Here is a 20,620-nt window from a genome sequence, read left to right on the forward strand (position 1 = left end):
TTGGAAGAATGTTGTGAAATTTGAAAAGGTTCAGAAAAGATTTACAAGGATGTTACCAGGGTTGGAGGATTTGAGCTAAGGGGAGAGGCTGAATAGGCTGGGGCTGTTTTCCCTGGAACATCGGAGACTGAGGGGTGGCCTTATAGAGGTTTATAAAATTATGAGGGGCATGGATAGGATAAATAGACAAAGAATTTTCCCTGGGGTCGGGGAGTCCAGAACTAGAGGGCATAGGTTTAGGGTGAGAGGGGAAAGATATAAAAGGGACCTAAGGGGCAACTTTTTCACACAGAGGGTAGTTGGTGTATGGAATGAGCTGCCAGAGGAAGTGGTGGAGGCTGGTACAATTGCAACATTTAAAAGGCATTTGGATGGGTATATGAATAGGAAGGGTTTGGAGGGAGATAGGCCGGGTGCTGGCAGGTGGGACTAGATTGGGTTGGGATATCTGGTCAGCATGGACAGGTGGACCGAAGGGTCTGTTTCCATGCTGTACATCTCTATGACTCTAAATCCAAATATGCCTTTTTTTTCTGGCAATTCCTACAATCAAGCCAAAGTGAAATGTTGTACTTTGCATTCCTTTGAGCTCAAATTGGGGAGGTCAAGAGAGGACTGTAAAGTTGGGGTAGTCAAGCATCTCCGTAAATTATGTTCAAGCTTGAGCCCTGTTCAGGACACGCCAGTTTGACTGTGAGCATTACGAAATGTTGTTGACTGCTTGTGGCTTGTCATACTCCTAATGCGCAATATGATTCAGCTGTAATGAGTGCCAGCTTCTGTCTTCAAGGCCTTAAAGCCAAAATGTTAAGTAAGTAAGAGTTTCCGAGTATCATTGTTTTCATCATGTTAGAACTGTTTAAATTGGCAAATGTTATCAAGGTTGCAGACTCTAAGACAGAAGTCAACAGACATCTTTTTTCCTCTTGTTTATGGAGTTTTACATCCATCTGTGATGAAAAATACATGCACTAAAGTCAGTGAATGGCTCCAGCACACACCACATGTACACACATCCAATATAATTTCAAATTCTCTTTGCACGTTAGAGAACCAGAATGTTTATTGATTTGCAAAACTAATTAAGAAAATGTTTCGTTCATGATTCACTGATAGGTCAAGTATTCCTGTTTTGATGACCAAAGAACAACAACATTCCCAAAGCAGTTAGTCATTCAATATCTTATTGAGTTGATATCATATTTTGCCTGCTTTGCATACTGTGCCTAGCAACAAAGAAACAATCTCCTTTGAAGCTCTAGGTGTTAGTTTGAACATTTAAATATTCAATGTTGCAGCACTGAGACACTCCAGCCCCTAGCTACCTTTCCTAAACAATCTACTTAGTTTAGTTTAAATTACAATACTTTTTGCTGCTCAATTCCCTGTCCTATTAATGACTGGACTAACATGCCTGACATACACACAAAATAATGTTTCACTGTTTTTGTTATTGCTATAATACAAAGCTCAAGGTTGGTTTACGTCCTTCGCTCAAGTGTTGTACACATTTTTGAGAATATTTTGAAAAATGATTGTCTTTTAAAGTTCTGGGCTCCACTTATCTTTTATTATTCAATTGTCTCTCACATCAGAACTTTGAAAAATCCTGTATGCCTGTCAAATCAATTTCACAGTGGAAGGATTTTACTGCATTGCAAAATAATACTCTCGAATTTAACAAAATCAAGCAGATTCTGGACCCAAAATTTCACCTTATCCAGATCTTGAAAATAATAGTCCTTTAAAAGGTTGAGGAAATGGTTTTGAAAGAAGGTCCAAATGGAAATTTTAAAAGCAGAACGGAGACCCCACAGGCAGGTTTGTCATGGTGATCATACAGCTGTAAGTTCTGGGGTGGGGGGTTCCCCGGGGTGGGGAGGTTCCCCTCATTGCCTGCTCTAAAATGGCTTACAGTTATTGCATGTTGCTTCTTTGGGGGTTCTAGAGTTACAGACGTCAAAATAACCCTTGTGAAAATCCCTGACTGACAGATGGCTTTATGTGTATATTTACACCTTGACTGAAGTGTTTAAGGAAAATGGTTTCACTTCACATGAGCTCTGCAGCTATAGCACAAATGAGCCACAGGGCAGCAATACCTGGTTCATTCAGCTTAGTGTCAGGGCTCAACCATTTCAGTTTGCATCAGCAATAAACTTGTGGATAGCAAGTATTAATCAGCAAGATGACATATTTCTTTCCAGAGACACAGTAATCAAAACATGGATGATGATACACTAGAGGTACTCTGCACAACCATTCTTAATGAATTCTAGAAGCTCCTGATTTTATCTTCCATCTGAGAGGATTACTTCACTGTTTTTCTGGCCTGACCGATACTGCTGAGACACTTGTTTCAAAGGAAATCTGTTGCCGATTTTCTTTATAAATTCACGAGTTCTTTACTTTAGAGTGCTTTTTCACCCTTGCTGGATATCTTAGTGTTTTACCATGTAGTCACTGTTCAATGTAAAAATTGCAATAACCAATATGCGCAGATGAAAGCACAACAGAAAGTAGTGACAGTGACCAGATAATCTATTTTTGTGATGCTGATGGAGGGATAAATATTAGCCAGGTCTCTGGGGAAAGATCCACAGCTCATTTCTCAATCAAGCTATTACGAAGAATTATCACTTAAATCATTTTGACCCAGGAGAGTAGGGATGGAATGTAATTGTTCTTGTTAATGGAATACTTCCCCACCTTTATCACTCAGCACTGCCATCAAATTACATTCAATCTGGATTAACAGAGACCTTTGTCTCAACAGTGTGTTAAGATCCTTAACCTCAATGGCACTAACCTAATCTGCCCCTCTTCCCAAATCAGCAATCTTTAGGTCTCTCAGAAATTGTACATTTCATGTTAATTAGTGTCACGTTTTGGATGGGCCTTTTTTTTGAGGCTGAATCCACAAAGAAAATGTTTGAAATTGCAGAAAGATTGAAAGGAATGAAGTGCTGGATGCTCTTGGGAAGTTCATAAAAGAGCATCTTATCCTTGTTCCTTGAAATAAGGCCTCAGGAGACAATTTACAGATTAAGATGTTAACATAATATGACAAAATTTGTCGTCCACACAAGAATGCTAACAAAGGATTATTCCAGTGTTAAAAGAACCCTGTGATGTGATGACAGTTGTGGAAGCCTGTCTCCTCGTCTTGCCCCACGTTTGCTAAAAGTTGGTCTTTAAGCTATACGTAACAATTGTTTCTCTCCCTCTCCCTAACAGAAAGAGTTCCTTCTGGTCCACTATAGACTATGGCTAATAAGTTAGTAATTCAACCATCACAATCTTAGAAATGAATCAGTCATTCATCCAGGAGAATTTAAATAAAAACCATAAAGGAACCATACTGAACAACCATATATAGATTTACCCCCACATTGCACAATTAACACCAGGCAACAACTTCCACCTCATTTAAAGTAATATATGGAAATTTTGTAATTCAAAATTCAGGTAGTTCAAAATTATTGCTTAATGTAACGTAAATTAGTAAAGCCATAATAACTATATTGGGAAAGCTATTTCCATAGTTGTGCCAGAGCTTGATTTTAAAAAATATTCATACATTGTTTAGCAGATACTTTACATGTCTTCTTGACTTACAATGGCTCCTGCTTAAGCAATACACATGATTTGATAATTCTCATTTTTGTTTTCAAATCCTTCCATGGCTTCACTATTTTTGTTCCCCTCTGGGATATCTGTACGGTGGCCTTTTGAACGTTCTCTATTTTGAGCATTCCATCATTGATGCTTTCAGTTGCCAAGGGGTTAACCTCTAGAATTTCCTCTTGATAAGATTCTGTGTTTCTTCATTCCTATTCCCCTTGAAGATACTCCAGCGAAGGGCCTTGGGCATTTTACTACATAATAGAGTAAAGTAAACACGTTTTTGTTGTATGTTACCCCTTCAATACAACAGTTGAACCTTGAGGATAAAGATCTGAAAAGCTTGTTAACTTTGCCTCTTAATAACTTTCGACAGGATAGTTCAACTGCTGTAACCACAAAGAGTAGTGAAAGTGAAAGTATTGTGCACTACAGAGTGCTAACAGTGCTATAAAATCAGCATCACTTATCTTGGTTCACAATAATTTTTCTCTCTATTTTCTCCCTCTTTTTAAATATCTGCTATCCGAAGATCAAATACAAAGCTCAAAGCCATATATTTTTCTTATTGCTAAATTCTTTAGACTTGTGAAACATGAGGGATATTGATGTTTAGCATGTCACTTCAGTCCCAAATCCAACTGGAATTTGAGAGATGAAATTTAAATTTACTTGACTTTCACTTTCTGATCCTTCAGGAGGGTTTTTCACATGGTGTTTCCTCAAATACTGTAGCTAAATTTCCAATACAACCTGAGTGTTTGGGTTCCCTTGCAAGAGATCTGCAAGCCCCTGTGAGTTTTTTTTTCTTTCACAACAATGCTATTTTTCCTAATAGCCCCTGCCATCCCAACCTAGCATTGCCAGCATTCCTTCATAATTCTACTCACACCTCCCAACCTCCCAGAGAAGCTCATATATTCTGAAGATTCACAGTGACCTTTACAGCAGCCCAGTAACTTTTTAGATATCAGGAGGGAGGTGGTAGTGATTATGAGATGACTTTCAACAACTGCTCATTACAGGCGTAAAATAAACAGTTGGTCCAAGCCTGAAAATGGTAAAGTTCACCACACCAGGAAGCAGGAAATTCAGCTGGCAAACCGATGAGAGAAGAACCTATCCAAGAGTGAAGGTGAGATATCCTGGGGTCATAGCATATTTCTGGAGCCAGATAAATCCCAACTCCTAACCACGTAAATCTTTCTTTTTTTTTGCAGCAACAGCTTATGGCATACCTTTATATCGATGCTGCTAAGACCCACCCTGTTTGGTACATTTGGCAGAACACCAAGGCAGACATACTGACTAACAGCACCTGAAAGTTACAAACATAAGCCTACAAATATAGACCCCAATTGCAGCTTCACAGCCTCTTGTCTGCTTCAGTCTCTTGAGTGATTGAGAACTCTCACCTCTCCACTAAATCTTGTGGATGCCTATTTTTCAGGGGAAAGTTGGACGGGAGGCCAATTAACATGAGCTGCTCTGATTCCACAACCTGATTGAGCTTTGTCCTGACTTGAAAGAATGTCAATGTCTTTGATAGTAAGCATAAACAATATCAAAAACATATTTCTTTCCATTATCAGCCTCTCAAAGATAGGCAAAGTTCTGCCCATGAAGTTGTTTCAGTTTAATTGTTTTGAACTATTTAGTCAACAAAGGTCATTGTGTCTAAGTGCACCGATGGTCTAAAGCTATGTGGGAAGCCAAGCTATGAGAAGAACACAAAGAGGCTGCAAGGAGATACAGGTGGATTAAGTGAATGGGTAACAAGATGGCAAGTGGAGTGTAATGTGGTGAAGTATGAGGTTATTCACTTTGATAATAAAAATAGAAAAAGTCGAACATTTTTGAAAAGGGGTGAAACATGCAAATATTGATGTTCATAGGGACTTGGGGTTACTTGTCCAAGAAACACAGAAAATTAGCAAGCAAGCGATTTGGAGGCCAAATAGCACAATGGCTTTTATTGTAGGCAAATTGGAGTTTTGATACTGCTACACACGGATTTATACAGGCCACACATGATGGGCAACGTTAAGTATCCTTCACAGGGTCACTGACGAGGTTCTGATTTCACCATGCCTAGTGACTTAAGTGTAGTAAACAGTAATCAGACAAGCTGAATCCCTTCGTAAGTACAATAAATTGGTCATAACAGTCACCAAAGTGATTTGATAAAACTCCTATTGAATGTTATTGGTGGTCATATTTTAATTTAAAATAAAACAGAAAATAAATCAGCTAGATTGGCAACATCTGTTTTCATATATCAACAGTCAATAATCAAAGCTGTTCTTGAACTACCAGGTTTTTTTGAGTATTATAAGTGGTTTCTGTTAATTGGCTTTTGCCAGTTTTTCAGATTGCCAGTTGTTATCATGTAGACTCCTAAGTACTTGGGGTACAGTCAGTTTACGTGTGAACTAACAATATATGAAGGTAGAAAATGGAAAGCTGCAATGGGGATTCCAGGAGGGAAGTGAATGAGGAGAACATCTAAGGGAATTCCAGCATCATTCAACATGGTATCAACTAAACCAGTTAGGGAGAAACAGATAAGGCCAATCAACATGAGACTTAAGATATAGAGTAAGTAGATATAACTAACAATTAGTTGATCTTTTGAGATTTTTCAAGTCATGTTCCTCATGGTTTGATTAATAACAGACTCTGAACAGTCAGTTGGAATTTAATGTTTTTGTTGAATATATATTTCAGCCAGTCAGGCCACACATTCATCTGCAAAGTAGTTTTATACATCAATTTAGATTTCCCTCATTGCTACTCATAAAATGGAAGAAATATAATTTTGTAAAACCTAGCTTCTTAATGTTAAGATCCAGCTGTGTTTTTTCAAGGCAACATGTGTGATTGATAGCTAAGTACATATAGCCATTGAATTGTTCACTGGTTTAACTCAGAGCTTTGCAGGTGGCAACATGCTGCCTTTTCCAGGGCAGAAGCATTCAACGTGTTGAGATGGTGACATCAGTAGGGATGTGCAGAAATTTGCAAAGGTCCATAGATAGTGGAGGAAGCTGTGGCTTATGGGAGTTCATATAGAACTGTATACATCATCAACCATTGGAAAAAAGATCTGCATTTAAGTTGTGCCCTCTGTGACTCCTAGACATCCCAAAATATTTTATCTCACAGAAATCCTTTTGAAGTTATGATGAAATCCTTTTTTTAAAAAATCTTTGTTTGTTCTACGTAAGCCAGCAACATATGTGAATATTTGTAACATATTGCATTGCATTGCTGGTTTTTATTGTTGATCCTACCTAGGTCAAGGTATTAAGGATTACAGAAGCAAGATGAGTTGATAGAGCCTTGATCCCACTGCATGGCAGAACAGACTCAAGGCGCTAAATGACCTGCTCCTGTTTTTATATTTTCTAGAATGATCAATAAACATTATGTCAAGAAAGTGACGTGTATACTGTTTAGCTTATGTTAATAGGTATATGAATATTTTGTGACAGGATGCACTCGTGCTAAAGTGACCATTTCTGGTATGATTTATCTTAAAAGTACAATAGAACACACTTTTTTCCCCCTCAAACCTCTGCTAGACATCCTGAACATTCTTCTCCAGGACACACTGAAAAGTTATTCATTACATCATAAACTGCACTGCTCATTAACCTTTATGAAGCTTACATCCCTTCTGATGTTCTACTTTGAAGTGATTTAAAGCTACTACATAAAATGCTCTCTCTACAGAATGAAACAAGTTACAAATGATGGATTAAGTTCAAGATCTGATTTTAGTTGATGGTGGCAAGTTGCACAATTAGATTTCAATTTTCATACGCTGGAATCTAACACTGCCATTATAATACAACAATATTATGAGTGGAATGATTTTGGACCAATACCAGATCTACAATGCGGAGTCAAATGCAATGAGGCATCCACCTGGTTAGGTCCTAGAACCTAATGCGCTGAACTACACAGAGCACATATAGAACAGAAATATCAATTTGGCATAACCAACTCATGTAATTTTTTTAAATTACAAAAATATAGTTTATTCGCAAATTATGCATAAGTAAATACAAAAATTACAGAGCAGTTCTGTATAGATTTTGTAGAAGATACATGGAACTTTGACATTTTTCATTGGAGCTCCAATCCAGTTGTAACAAAAATGCATTTTCTATACGTGGAATGAAACTGTTCACATTCCTTTTAAGGAAACGCAATAGACCCTCATTATATCTTGGCAGATGGACCTTTGCTGATGGTCTTTCAGCATGTAGTCCTGGATTTTCAAATGTGCCAGCCTGCAATACTCAGTCAAGGTCATCACTTTACATTGGAAGACCAACAAGTTTTATGCAAATCAAAAAGCGTCTTTCACTGAATTGATGGTTCTCCAGTCGCAGTCAAGGTTTGTCTCAATATGCATCCTGGGGAACAGGCCATAGTTCGCAAAGCTGTATCAAGGATTTGTTTGAGATAACCATCAACAAAAAACACTTTATCCCCTTCCAGACCTCCTTTTCAAAGTCTCCATATCATGCTACTCTAAACTACTGCTTCACCATTTGATACTATGCCTCACTGGGTTAAGGCAGCTAATAAACAGCAAAGAAAAAGAAAGGATTGAATGAGAAATCATCAGATACACTAAGACACCAAGTTTCCAATAAACAGCAGTAATCAAGAATTAACATAAAATTTTAATAAGTCCTCAAAAAGTCTAAATTCCTCATGAGAAACAATATTGAATCCTTAGAGAGAATGCAATTCAGATTCATTGGAAGATTGCAATGTGTCTTTAATTGCAATATTGCATTGAAAGCCAACTATCTGGAAGGATCCACCATTCTAATGCAACCACCAATGCTAAATTTTGATGCATTCACTTTTCCATACATTGATCTCAGATGAATATCTCCATTGTCCAACTTTTAATAGGGCAATTTGTTTTGTTCCCTCATGGTATACACAATACTGTATTTCTAGCCTTCATGCCAATATTCATTACAAAGAAACTCCCAGTGTTTTCAAATTGTAACTAATGATTTCAGGCCTTGTTGGTACTTTTATAAAGAAAAAAAACAGAAACATTGAATGGCTAAAAAAAACTAAAATATGCTTCAATAATAATATTGCTTTGAACCTTTGATCTGAATGTATCAGCATATTGCATGCAGTCACCAAATTTCACATTCAAATCATGGGTAAACAATCCAGAAACGAAATCTAAAACAACATTGAATTCTGACTGAGGTGACTAAATTTCAAATTCTATACACAATTTTATTCCTGTCAAGCACTTGTTTAGCAATGTAAAATATTATGTGTCACAAGAAACAGGCAGCTGGATAGAATTATTAAGGCCTAGGATGAATAATTGTAGAATTATTGTGCATTATTATTTATTCTATTTAGTATCACCCTTATTCATTCACCATTTTTCCATGTATTATTCTCTCTCTGTTTTACACATGTAACTGTCAAAAATCCTATTGAAGTAATTCTCTGCATATGCTAAAATCAACACAATTGTGTCATTAATGGAGTATTATGTTAATAGTGAGCCTTTAGTAACAGAGAATGTTGAGATCATTAAAACTGGAATGACGTGATATACAGAACTGAAAAGTTACAGCAACAGTACAACTGAATTGAACTCAGCCTACTTGTTAAAGTTTACTATACGAGTTTACATTTGCAATTTTTAAATAAAAGGCATCAGCAAAGTCTTCCTTTTTTTGGAAAGGAAAAGTTGCAATCTTCTTTGAGGTATTTTTTGCAGCAAGGCCAGTGAAATTCCTCACCATATCTTAGCAAACTCACCTCATTAATTACCTGTGCCCCCGTGGTATCCCTCACACCCTATTCTATCTCCATCACACCACGTGCTGTTCCTAGAACAACTCACCACTTATTGGATATCCGCCGAAAGACTGGAATCCCTTTCAGTATCTTACAAAAGTCTCCGTGCACCAAGCAATGGCAATTGGGCATTTAGTGGAACAGCAGAACAAAGCTACACTGCTCACTTGCACGTACAACCACGTTCTCTTGCCCTGGTCTGTACTGAACCACCATGCCACCATACTTGTCCTTAGCTGCAGTCCGTTTAAACACCCTCTCTAAGTGTTTTTTTCTCCCAATACTCACCAGAAACCTGCAACTTGTCATTAACCTGCATCATATAAAACAAACAAATGCACAATTCCAAATATTAACTTTTATCTACAGCCAGCAAAAACATACAAAAATAAAATTAATACAAGGTGATGTTCACTGTCACAATGCCAACCAAGTGTTGGCATCATGACCAATGACCATTTTATATTCTGTGATGATCTTCTGTACACACATCTTATCTACTGGAACCAGGTGTCTGGTTTGTCGTACCCGACACAACTGAGCTCTGTCATGGACAAGAACAGCTTCCTCCTCCTCGAAGTCCTAATCTTCTTTCTCAGAAGACTGCTCCCATTCCTCTGGCTTCTGAGCATCTATCATATTACCTCAATGCCTGTTCTGATTGTGCAGTGAACAGCACACCATTGGGTACACTTTGCCCAGACTTTACTGGAGGGTCCTCCTCCTAGACCACTCTAATTAGCAGAACCGTGTCTTCAAAAGGCCGATCATAGGTTTCATCTTGGTCTGGTCAGAGCATGTGCACCAACTGGTATTGCACCGGCAGAATAAACCATGCATTACATCAAGGGTTCCACTTGTACACTGATCCATTTCTCATCCCAAACACACATCAATCATTAAAGTTTTCACTGAATTCAATGCAGTCCATCATAATACTTATGTGATATGCCATGTAGTGATGTTCCCATTGGCACCCTTGGAAGTTTCACAAATATTGAGTCGTTTTTGGTCAGCATTCAGCCCCTTTTAAGACATTGCTGCTACCTTCTGCATCACTGAGGTCACAAGGATTGATCTGCAATCACCAATGGGACATAGCAGCTTTCACCTTTGACTAGCTTTTTATACACAAACACGTTCATTCTGCATGTGCTGCATATGGGAGAAGAGAAGAATGCAAGTGAAATGAAGCCAGGGTTTGCAAACACACATTACATCTATTTCCCCCTTCAATAGCCTACTGTCAATCAGACATATATCCTGTGTTTTTACCCACCAAACTAACACTGGCTTCACCCACAATGAATGTTCTCCCATTGTCCAGTTGCTTTTCACATCCAGGGAACAGCCAGAGATGGCAGCAGGGAACGCTGTTCATCATGCACACCATCAGCACCAGACTCTGCCTGGTCACCAGACCTGCACAGAGCCTCAATATCCTCTTTTACCTTGCAATACCCTAACAGTTGATTTCCACCCATCCCTCCCATGTGGAGACCCACCAAATTGGACTTAGTCCTCCCTGTCTCCTGAACTCTGACAATACACCTTAATGATATTCACTCTGCTACTCAATACCACCCTTGTGAATTCACAGTGGTGGTCACTGCCAATAATCCCTTCCCACAGCCTACCAAAAGCTCCGGCATTGCACTCACATTCCCATACACCTAAAGATTCACCCAATCACTGTTCTTGTCCCTACCTCTATGCATGCCTTTACTTTCGCCTCCAGTCTTGATTCCCCAATCCCTTATGTTCCCTCTGCTGACCCTACAGGACCCCTTGTTGGAAGGATCTCTTGGAATGACCTCTGATTGGTTTCAATGAGAGCGCCTAGACATGACTGATCACTGTCCTATAAAGTTGCTGGACTGCTAGTTCCGTCATACTATTGTTTTCGGACAAATCCTTTTCTCTTAATTGGCGAAACGAATGACTTACTGCAGCCAAGCCTATGGACTGTGTACAAACAGTGCTCATGACTGACGCTACCTGGTACTCCCTGTCAGACAGCAGCCCCTTACTTGACTGAACTGTGGACAAGTCCCCTCCCAATTTTCAACATAGTTATTTAGTTGAATAAATGTGCAGTGTTTTTGTGTCATACAGTAAGACAGTTTGCTCACAATCCACAAACAAATCCCTTCATGATAATAACTACAAATGACCTTGGCAGGACTGACAGCTGGCCTTGGGCTCTGACTAAAACACTAGGGCACTAATTGGCATCACAAGGCAAGGCATGGATCCTGTGAGCATGTAAGTGGGTGCTAAGTGAAAAAGTGTTAAGAAACAACACAAACAGCTCTGAGATGTACCCTGATCCAATCAGTGAGCTGAGATCCTGTTCCTACATACAATATTTCCTTGCAGCATCTTTTCAATGCAAGTTGCTGGTGTGCCCTGCAATGAAAGTTTGTGTTTCCTTGCATCCTGCAAGCGGAACAAAAAGGTGGAATGATGATCACGTGGAGTTAACAAATGTCGAATACCAATGGCAGTGGATGAGCTGTGCTTGTGGTTGACAGCCATGGATCGTACCCTGAGATTCTGCTTGATGCTGAGCAACATGGAAGCTCCTTGCATACAGCAGCGAGCTGAAATTGCAGGTATCTGCACAATGTCTAGCTTGTTCAACATGTTTGTTAAGATAGAGAGCTGAATATTAAGGAAGCAAGTTGCTGCACTTAATAACCTTACAATTCTTCTTACTTGCCTTGTCACCTAGCATGGAAAATGCATGTAAAATGCAGAGATTTGCTTCCAGTGTTGAGATAGGCCTCACCAGACTTGATGTCACAAACCTTGCCATTACACACATTGTCAGGAACGTATAAGATTACTTCCATTTTCTATACAGGCACTTTTTTCAAAATCTTCAAATTAACATAGGTCTACTGCAAATCTGTCTGATGGCGTTAAATTCAAAGTAGGAAATCAACTTTTCAAATGTTTACTGTAACTGCAGTTATCATACAGCAACAATTTTGCAGGTTAAAGATCATTACATAATGATCGATAACTCTTGAAAGGAAACAGTAATGCTATTTTCTCCAAAACGGTAATGATTACATTCATAATCTTGATATATGGCATTTTTCCTTTAACAATGTAGCACTGTTGTTCTTGATGCCTTTATTGAACGCAAGCTATCAGGTTTTTTTCCTTTTTGAGGTCTCAAAGGGACTAGATGGCTTTCCAAAGCAGGATATCAAGACAGCTGAGAGTAAAAGCGGGGAATTGGGAGTTGAAATTCAGTAGGACTCAGGAATTAATTAACCAGAATGCTTTTCCAAGGTCAAATAAGAGTGGCAGACTTATATAATAAGCCAAAATAGAAAGAGTTCTGAAATGAGGAAGTTTAAAGCACAATGAACAGTATTCTCCTATATTTTTAACTTGTCATAAGCAGCTGATTAAGAGTCAGTTGGAATCTGTATGAATGGTCACACTGATGAACTAAAAGCGGTATAATACAAGGTTCTTTTACTACCAGGGTCAGATTGCATTGACGAACAGGATGCCTTGTCGCAACATAAGACATTTAAAACATGCAGCTCTGGTTTTGAATGTATTCTTCAAAAGGCATTAATGCTAATAAAAAGGTCTTTGCAAACGTGTCCAGCTCCAAAATTCAAATGTTGCTAGCCAGCAAAAAAAAACGATAATCCAGTGCCTCAAGCTGGGAGCTAAACTCAGAAGCTATGCAAATCAGAGAATTAAGTTTAGGTTATTTAATCCTTATTTCTGACTTTGCGCCAATTGCAAATGCAGCTTCCCAACTGACAGTGCTTTAGTTGTTCATACTGTTATTGTAATAGATTTATTGCAGTTAATAGGGGTCAAAAATATTAAATGTTGATCTAAAAGAATTGCTGAATCATTCAGTTAGCACACGAAGAGGCAAAAAGGAAAAGGTTTCTACATTTGCAGATACTAGAACGTATGTACCATGTGGAGAAAAAGATAATAATTGGATGTATAGAGAATGGGTTTATGAGGAAGAGGTTTTCAACAATTTCTTATGTCATAAGAATATCCAGCGATATAGAAAAAAAATACAGACAAATAGCGATGGACTGCAGGTCAGCTACAATCTAACTGAATGGCAGAGCATATTTGAGAGACAAAATGGTGTACTGTTCCTACAACCCACAAAAGAATAAAATAGTGTATTGATCAACATATTTAATGTCATTTAGAGAGTAATTAAGAAAATATCTCAACTGGCTGATAGAAATAGTTCAAACCTACATGTGCACAGGAAATAGACTTGGCCACACTGAATTTCAGAGAGAAAATTACAATTCAAGATTCTGTCTGTGTCATGGACAATGAGCAGATTAGGTTATTGTGACAAAAGTCTCTCCAGAACAATCAGGCTTCTGGCAAAAGGATATTTGTCAAACACGGGCATCTATTCAGGAAATAGATACCATTTAGACAATCTGAACTAGAAATTAACAGTAAAAGAAATAAAGGAAATAATGCTACTCTTGAAACAAGTAATGTCCGAGCACCAAGTTTGGACATAAAATGAGCTCCCATTTGTAACAGAATTGAATTTGTTTTTGTTGAGATGCACCCAAGCCATTAAATGGTGTCATAGAATCCCTACAGTCCAGATAGAGGCCAATCAGTCCATCGAGTCTGCAGCAGCCTTCAAAAAGCAGCACTCTACCCCATCCCAGCCCAGTAACCCCACATTCACCATAGCTAACTCACCTAGTCTGCACACTACAGGGCCATTTAACATGGCCAAACCACCTAACCAGCACATCTTTGAACTGGTGGAAATCAAAGTACCCAGAGGAAACCCATGCAGACACGGGGAGAATGTACAAATTCACATAGACTGTCACCCAATCGAACCTGGGTCCCTGGCACTGTGAAGCAACAGTGAACCACTGAGCCACCATGTCATCCATTGTGCACAGCCGAGCTCAAATATGCCTGATGTCTTTAAATATAAACAGCATCACAAGTTACCAGAATGCATTTACTATTACATAATCATGTTCTTGATTTATGAGGAAATAGTAGCAGATTAATCAAGAATACATCAGAAATTTAGTAACAGGGTTGAGGACAAATAAGACTCTAACCTTATATACAGGTAATGATAAGAATTGAGGGAGGAGTGCCTTTAATAACAAAAGAAAAGAACTTTACGATAAACAGTATAAGTAGTATGACATGACTGAATGTGCTGTAATGAACTGTCTCTCTTCATATTCAAAAAACATCAAAACGGGAAAAACACAAAGACTATTTCAGGCGAATGTGAAGTGAAAAATGCTTCTAGAAGAATTACTTCCTGTATTTTTAATTATTCACTAAAAGTGTACAAGTGTGAAAAAAATTTTAGAAGTTGCTTTATTTTTTATCTGCCCACATTAAATTGATTTTAACAATTTCAAAATTGAGCAAATTGAACTGTATTGAAATTGAATGGGGCATTTTGCATTGTTACTAATGGAGGTACATTTCCATGATTTTCTTTTGATTGGTTAAAGATAATATTGTAGATTTCTTTGAATCCAGACTTAATTGTGTAGCTAATAATCATGTGTAAAGATGGGGATTCAAACAAAAAATCCTTGTTGTTCCACCCAAACAAAGCTTCAAGATGTTGAACCATACAAGTAACCAGTTTCTTCAAAAATGAAAATATGAAAGAGTCATTATTATGTATTTGGAGAATGCTCAGATGACTAAACATGCTGTGCATCTCAGCACTTTATCAAGTTGATGATATTCAGCATGAGAAATTTACAGGAAATGCAGCATGATGCAATACAGAAAACAGATGGCTTTAAATACTATGTATTCACACACAAGTTATAACATATTGAGCTATCCTTTGCTCTGATGTATACATGCACTTGTTATTTCACTGTGATAAACACACAATAAGTACTCAATAATCAAAACATAAAGTTTATGTTTTCAGCAATTATTGCACTGTGTGTTCTATGAAGGTTGTTCCCTCAGGTGGTTTTATCATCAGAGATGTAACCATAAGCACGTTGCTGGACTGGCATATCATAGCACATGGTCATTCATAGTCACTAAGCAGGTTAATCAGATCACTACTTGATAAAGAGCCTATGCATAGTCCATTACATGGAATATCTTGACTGCAAGCTAGCTTAAAATCAACATTAATGACTTTTTCAGCCTTATATAACTTAATATCCACTGAGAGCTGTCACTCAAGAAAATTAGATTTGTATCAGAAGTAACAAGCCCAATTATTCTTTACAATGTTATCCAATGTTGTTGGTTTGTTGAAACAGTAACATAAATTATGAAGGCAACCAGGACTCCGTAATGACTGTGATATATCAGTGCTCTGACTCACATTAGGATTCACGAATGAGCTGTACTTGAAAGAAAATGGATGGGTTTGAGTCAAGTGAGGAATGTGAGAACTGATAGTGAGAATCAATTTCTTTAATATGGAATGTTCTGGCGAATGGGTGGGTAAGTGGAGCTGAGTCCACGAAAAGATTAGCCATGGTCTTATTGAATGGTGCAGCAGGCTCGAAGGGCCAGAAGGCCTACTCCTTCTTCCATTTCTTATATTAGGTTATATTAGGATAAACCAAGGATTTAGCAGTTTGGTCCCTTCTTTGCAAATGCAAAAGGACTAATACCTCCTGCATGTCGATACCCAATATGGAGGTTAGTAGACTTCTTATTAAGGTAAAACATCTGATTACTGCCAATTTGGAGCTATAAAAGGTGATGTTGTTTCTAAAAAAACTGATGCTGTGCAGTGAAATTTTATGGCCCATATACTTCAAATCATTATTAAACTATGGTCTGTTTTTATTTATCAATAGTTATAAATATTCACCATTTTGCCACTTGCGCACAAAACTGCTTTTTCATTTGCTCAGGAACTCCTTGAAACCGATTAGCCAGTTATTACTAATCACAGAACAATGTAAAGTTGACATTATGTCACAAAATCACTACTAAATTGGATTTTCCTGATTATTTTCATCAGATATTTTGCTAAACATGAAACAATTCTCAACCAAGCAATACCATTAAGATCACATTACATTACTAGTTAACTCCTATAGCTTCAATCAGACATGTGCAATAGAGATCTTGTTAAAGATCTTGTCACCAGTATAGTAGCCTAAGACGGCATGGTGGCTCAGTGGATAGCATTGCTGCCTCAAAGCACGAGGGATTTGGGTTCAATTCCAGCCTCAGATGACTGGCTGTGTGGAGTCTGCACATTCTCCCTGTGTCTGCATGGGTTTCCTCCAGGTCTTCTAGCTTCCTCCCACGGTCCAAAAATGTGCAGGCTAGATAGATTATCACGTGGAAAATATGGTGTTACACAGATTGGGTAGGCTGCTATTTGGAGGATTGCTGTGGACACAACAGGCCAAATGGCCCTGTTTCCAAACTCAGGAATTCTATGCAAACATTAGCAATAAAACTCTCATTTATCCTTCTGTCTCCTGAACATAATTTCTTTTGTTATACTTGTTCTACTATTTCTAGATGAACAAGATCCGAATGTTTAAACAGAGGGAGGAGATAGAACTTGTTGAGGAAAGACTGTTGACGGTGGCTGTAGAGTATGCACATCATGCTTACTAAGGCTGTATTAATATAAATATTTAGAATCGCTTCCTGTTCAACTTGTTTCTTTTTATTGTTCTGAAACACCTGGAGGCACAAATTCCATAATGAGCAGAAGGACAAGATTAAAGGTCAACAACAACACTTAAGAGCTATTTTTAGACTTTGTATCACCTAGCTGTGACAGATCTGCTGATTCGGTTCACTGGGTTACAACTTCCTTCTGTCTGTGCCTATTACAAATTTTGTAGTGTTTTGAGGTTAAAACTGTGGATATAATTGATAAAAGCATAAGGTACATAATAAACTTTAATAGCTTTGAAGTTTTCTCTTCCAGAATCATACACAGTAGAACTCTAAAGGATAAAATTTGCACAGCCCCATCTATATCCCCAGGCTGTCCCAGAACACGACATGTCAATGAATGACTTTTTGAATCTTGTCACTGTTGTCCAGCTAATTTAAATGTAGCAAAACTACAACTTGTGTCAGTTCAGGGACATATGTTGGCGAAGACTTTGCTTTTTTACACTAATTTCACACTTTAAAATCTTACCTGTATATTGACTCTGAAGCATTTGTTTGAATCCTGATGTGCACATTGAATGCATAACCTTGAGGCTTACAGGGTCAGGCACAGTCAGCCAAGCTGACAGTTCAAACAAAACCAAAAGCAAGCATGACCTAGTTTTGAGCATGCAAGAATGCCAAGATGACTACTGAGATCGATGTGGCAGATCATTGATTTGGAACAGAAGAACAGTATTTAATCCTGCATTTTTTAAAAAAAAGTGCTAAAGCCAGATTGTCAAAATTATTTAGGTTTTTTCAGAGGATATGAAGAACAACGTTGGCTCCTGGTTTGAATGCAATAAAACATGAAAGTAGCCTGACAGAATTGAATTTTTTTTTAAAGGAGAGAATTGATAAAAAAATTATGCATTTTGAACATGCAGCAAGGTATGGCTGCAGTCCATGCAACAGCACATCCAATTGGGGGATCAGGGGGCAAATTTGATGAAGTTGAATTGAGATGAAAAGTTGAAAGGTTATCTAGTCGATAGAGTAACAGATACGAAAAGCATCTCACCCTTTCAAAAAGCACAAGTGCAGCTTAGTGAACATCTTTTAAAGAATATATTTGAAGGCCATATAGATAAATGTCTAACCGTCAATACAGAATTTCTCATCCTTTTGGGGCAGTTGAAAGGTCATTTGTGGAATTCAATCAGTCAGAACTGAATAATGTCGAATGTCATATTGACATCCTGGAGATTTGCCTTTTGCTTTTGGAATCAGGAAATATATTTTAATGTTTCCATTCTAAGGAATTTTACCTGAAGTTTCATCATCTCCAACAGGAAGTAAACAGCGAAGGCTGTGGACAGTAGACTAAGTAGTGCTGCTCAATCCACGGGGTTCATTTAGTTCAGGTGGCAACAGATTAGCACACAATGCTGCAAGTGGTACAGGTTCAATCGGGGAAATGCACTATTTAAAAATCGGGTAACAGCGCAACAAAAGCTCAAAAAAAAATACTGTCAGCACGACATGAAAGGACACTTGTGAGATTGAAAGGTATTTCTGGCTTAAATAAGATTCACATGTGCAGGGAACAAGAAGTTTGCTCTCCTGAAAAGCAGAGAAAATAAGAGGGGAAGAAAAACAGAAATTGCTGAAGAAAAATTAAGTAGGTCTGGCAGCACAGAGTCATAGACATGTACAGCACGGAAACAGACCATTCGGTCAAACTCGTCCATTCCTACAAGATAACCTAACCCAATCTAGTCCCACTTGCCAGCACTTGGCCCATATCCCTCTAAATCCTTCCTATTCATATGCCCATCCAGACATCTTTTAAATGCTGTAATTGTCCCAGCCTCCATCACTTCCTCTGGCAGCTCATTCTATACACCAACCACCTTCTGTGTGAAAAAGTTGCCCCTTAGGTCTCTTTCATATCTTTCTCTTCTCACCCTAAACGTATGCCTCCTAGTTCTGGACATCCCCACACCAGGGAAAAGACCTTGTCTATGTATCCGATCCATGCCTCTCATGATTTTATAAACCTCTTTAAGGTCACCCCTTAGCCTCCAACACTCCAGGGAAAACAGTCCCAACCTATTCAGCCTCTCCCGATAGCTCAAATCCTCCAATCCTGGCAACATCCTTGTAAATCTTTTCTGAACCCTTTCAAGTTTCACAACATCCTTCCAATAGGAGGCAGACCAGAATTGCACGCAATATTCCAAAAGTGACCTAACTAATGTCCTGTACAGCCGCAACATGGTCTCCCAACTTCTATACTCAATGCACTGACCAATAAAAGAAAGCATACCAAACACCTTCTTCACTATCCTATCTACCTGCGACTCTACTTTCAAGGAACTATGAAGCTTCACTTCAAGGTCTCTTTGTTCAGCAACACTCCTCAGGACCTTACTATTAAGTGTATAGGCCCTGCTCTGATTTTGCAAAATGCAGCACTTCACATTTATCTAAATTAAACTTCATCTGCCTCTCCACAACACATTGGCCCATCTGATCAAGATTCCGTTGCACTGAGTCATCTGCAAACTTACTGACTATAACTCCTATGTTCACATCCAAATCATTTACATAAATGATGGAAAGCAGTGAACCCAGCACCAATCTTTGTGGCACACCACTGGTCATAGGCCTACAGTCTGAAGGGAGAAAGCTGAGGTAATGTTTTGGGTTCAGCGACCATTCTTTGGAACTGATGGCAGCTCGGAAATGGTGCTGAAGATTGAGTGGGGAGAGGGGAGAGGAGCAAACGATAGGCAGAGAGGGAGTCCAGAGAAAGAGAGACTAACAGTTGGGCAGACCCCGCGCTGGCCTATTACCTGCCCTCGACCTCTTCATTTTCAACTGCCGCCGGGACATTAACCGCCTCAACCTGTCTACCCCCCTCCCCCACTCCAACCTCTCACCCTCACAACGCGTGGCCCTCCAATCCCTCTGCTCCGATCCCAACCTCACCATCAAGCCAGTGTATAAAGGGGGCGCAGTGGTAATCTGGCGCACTGACCTCTACACCGCTGAAGCCAAACGCCAACTCGAGGACACCTCTTCCTACTGCCCCCTCGACCATGACCCCACCCCTCCATCATCAAACTGTCATCTCCCAGACCATACAGAACCTCATCATCTCAGGAGATCTCCCACCCAAAGCTTCCAACCTCATAGTCCGGGAACCCCGCACTGCCAGGTTCTACCTCCTTTCCAAGATCCACAAGCCTGACCACCCTGGCCGACCCATTGTCTCAGCATGCTCCTACCCCACTGAACTCATCACTACCTACCTCGACACTGTCCTATCCCCCCTAGTCCAGGAACTCCCCACATCATTCGAGACACCACCCACGCCCTCCACCTCCTCCAAGACTTCCGTTTCCCCGGCCCCCAACGCCTCATCTTCACCATGGATATCCAATCCCTCTACACCTCCATCCGCCATGACCAGGGCCTCCAAGCCCTCCGTTTCTTCCTCTCCAGACGT

The 20,620-nt window shown here is 39.1% G+C and overlaps 1 protein-coding gene and 1 long non-coding RNA gene across 2 annotated transcripts in view; one reads left to right on the plus strand and one right to left on the minus strand.

Annotated features, from left to right (window-relative positions):
• Positions 1–20,620, minus strand: part of LOC122564795 (multiple epidermal growth factor-like domains protein 9) — a 320,435-nt gene that overhangs the window by 269,501 nt on the left and 30,314 nt on the right. The window lies entirely within an intron of this gene.
• LOC122564796 lies at positions 726–4,933 on the plus strand. Its single transcript, XR_006316003.1, has 3 exons — positions 726–811; positions 4,650–4,759; positions 4,845–4,933. It is a non-coding gene; the product is annotated as an uncharacterized LOC122564796 (long non-coding RNA).

The sequence above is a fragment of the Chiloscyllium plagiosum genome, chromosome 30, assembly GCF_004010195.1.
Source record: "Chiloscyllium plagiosum isolate BGI_BamShark_2017 chromosome 30, ASM401019v2, whole genome shotgun sequence".
Taxonomy (NCBI): Eukaryota; Metazoa; Chordata; class Chondrichthyes; order Orectolobiformes; family Hemiscylliidae; genus Chiloscyllium; species Chiloscyllium plagiosum.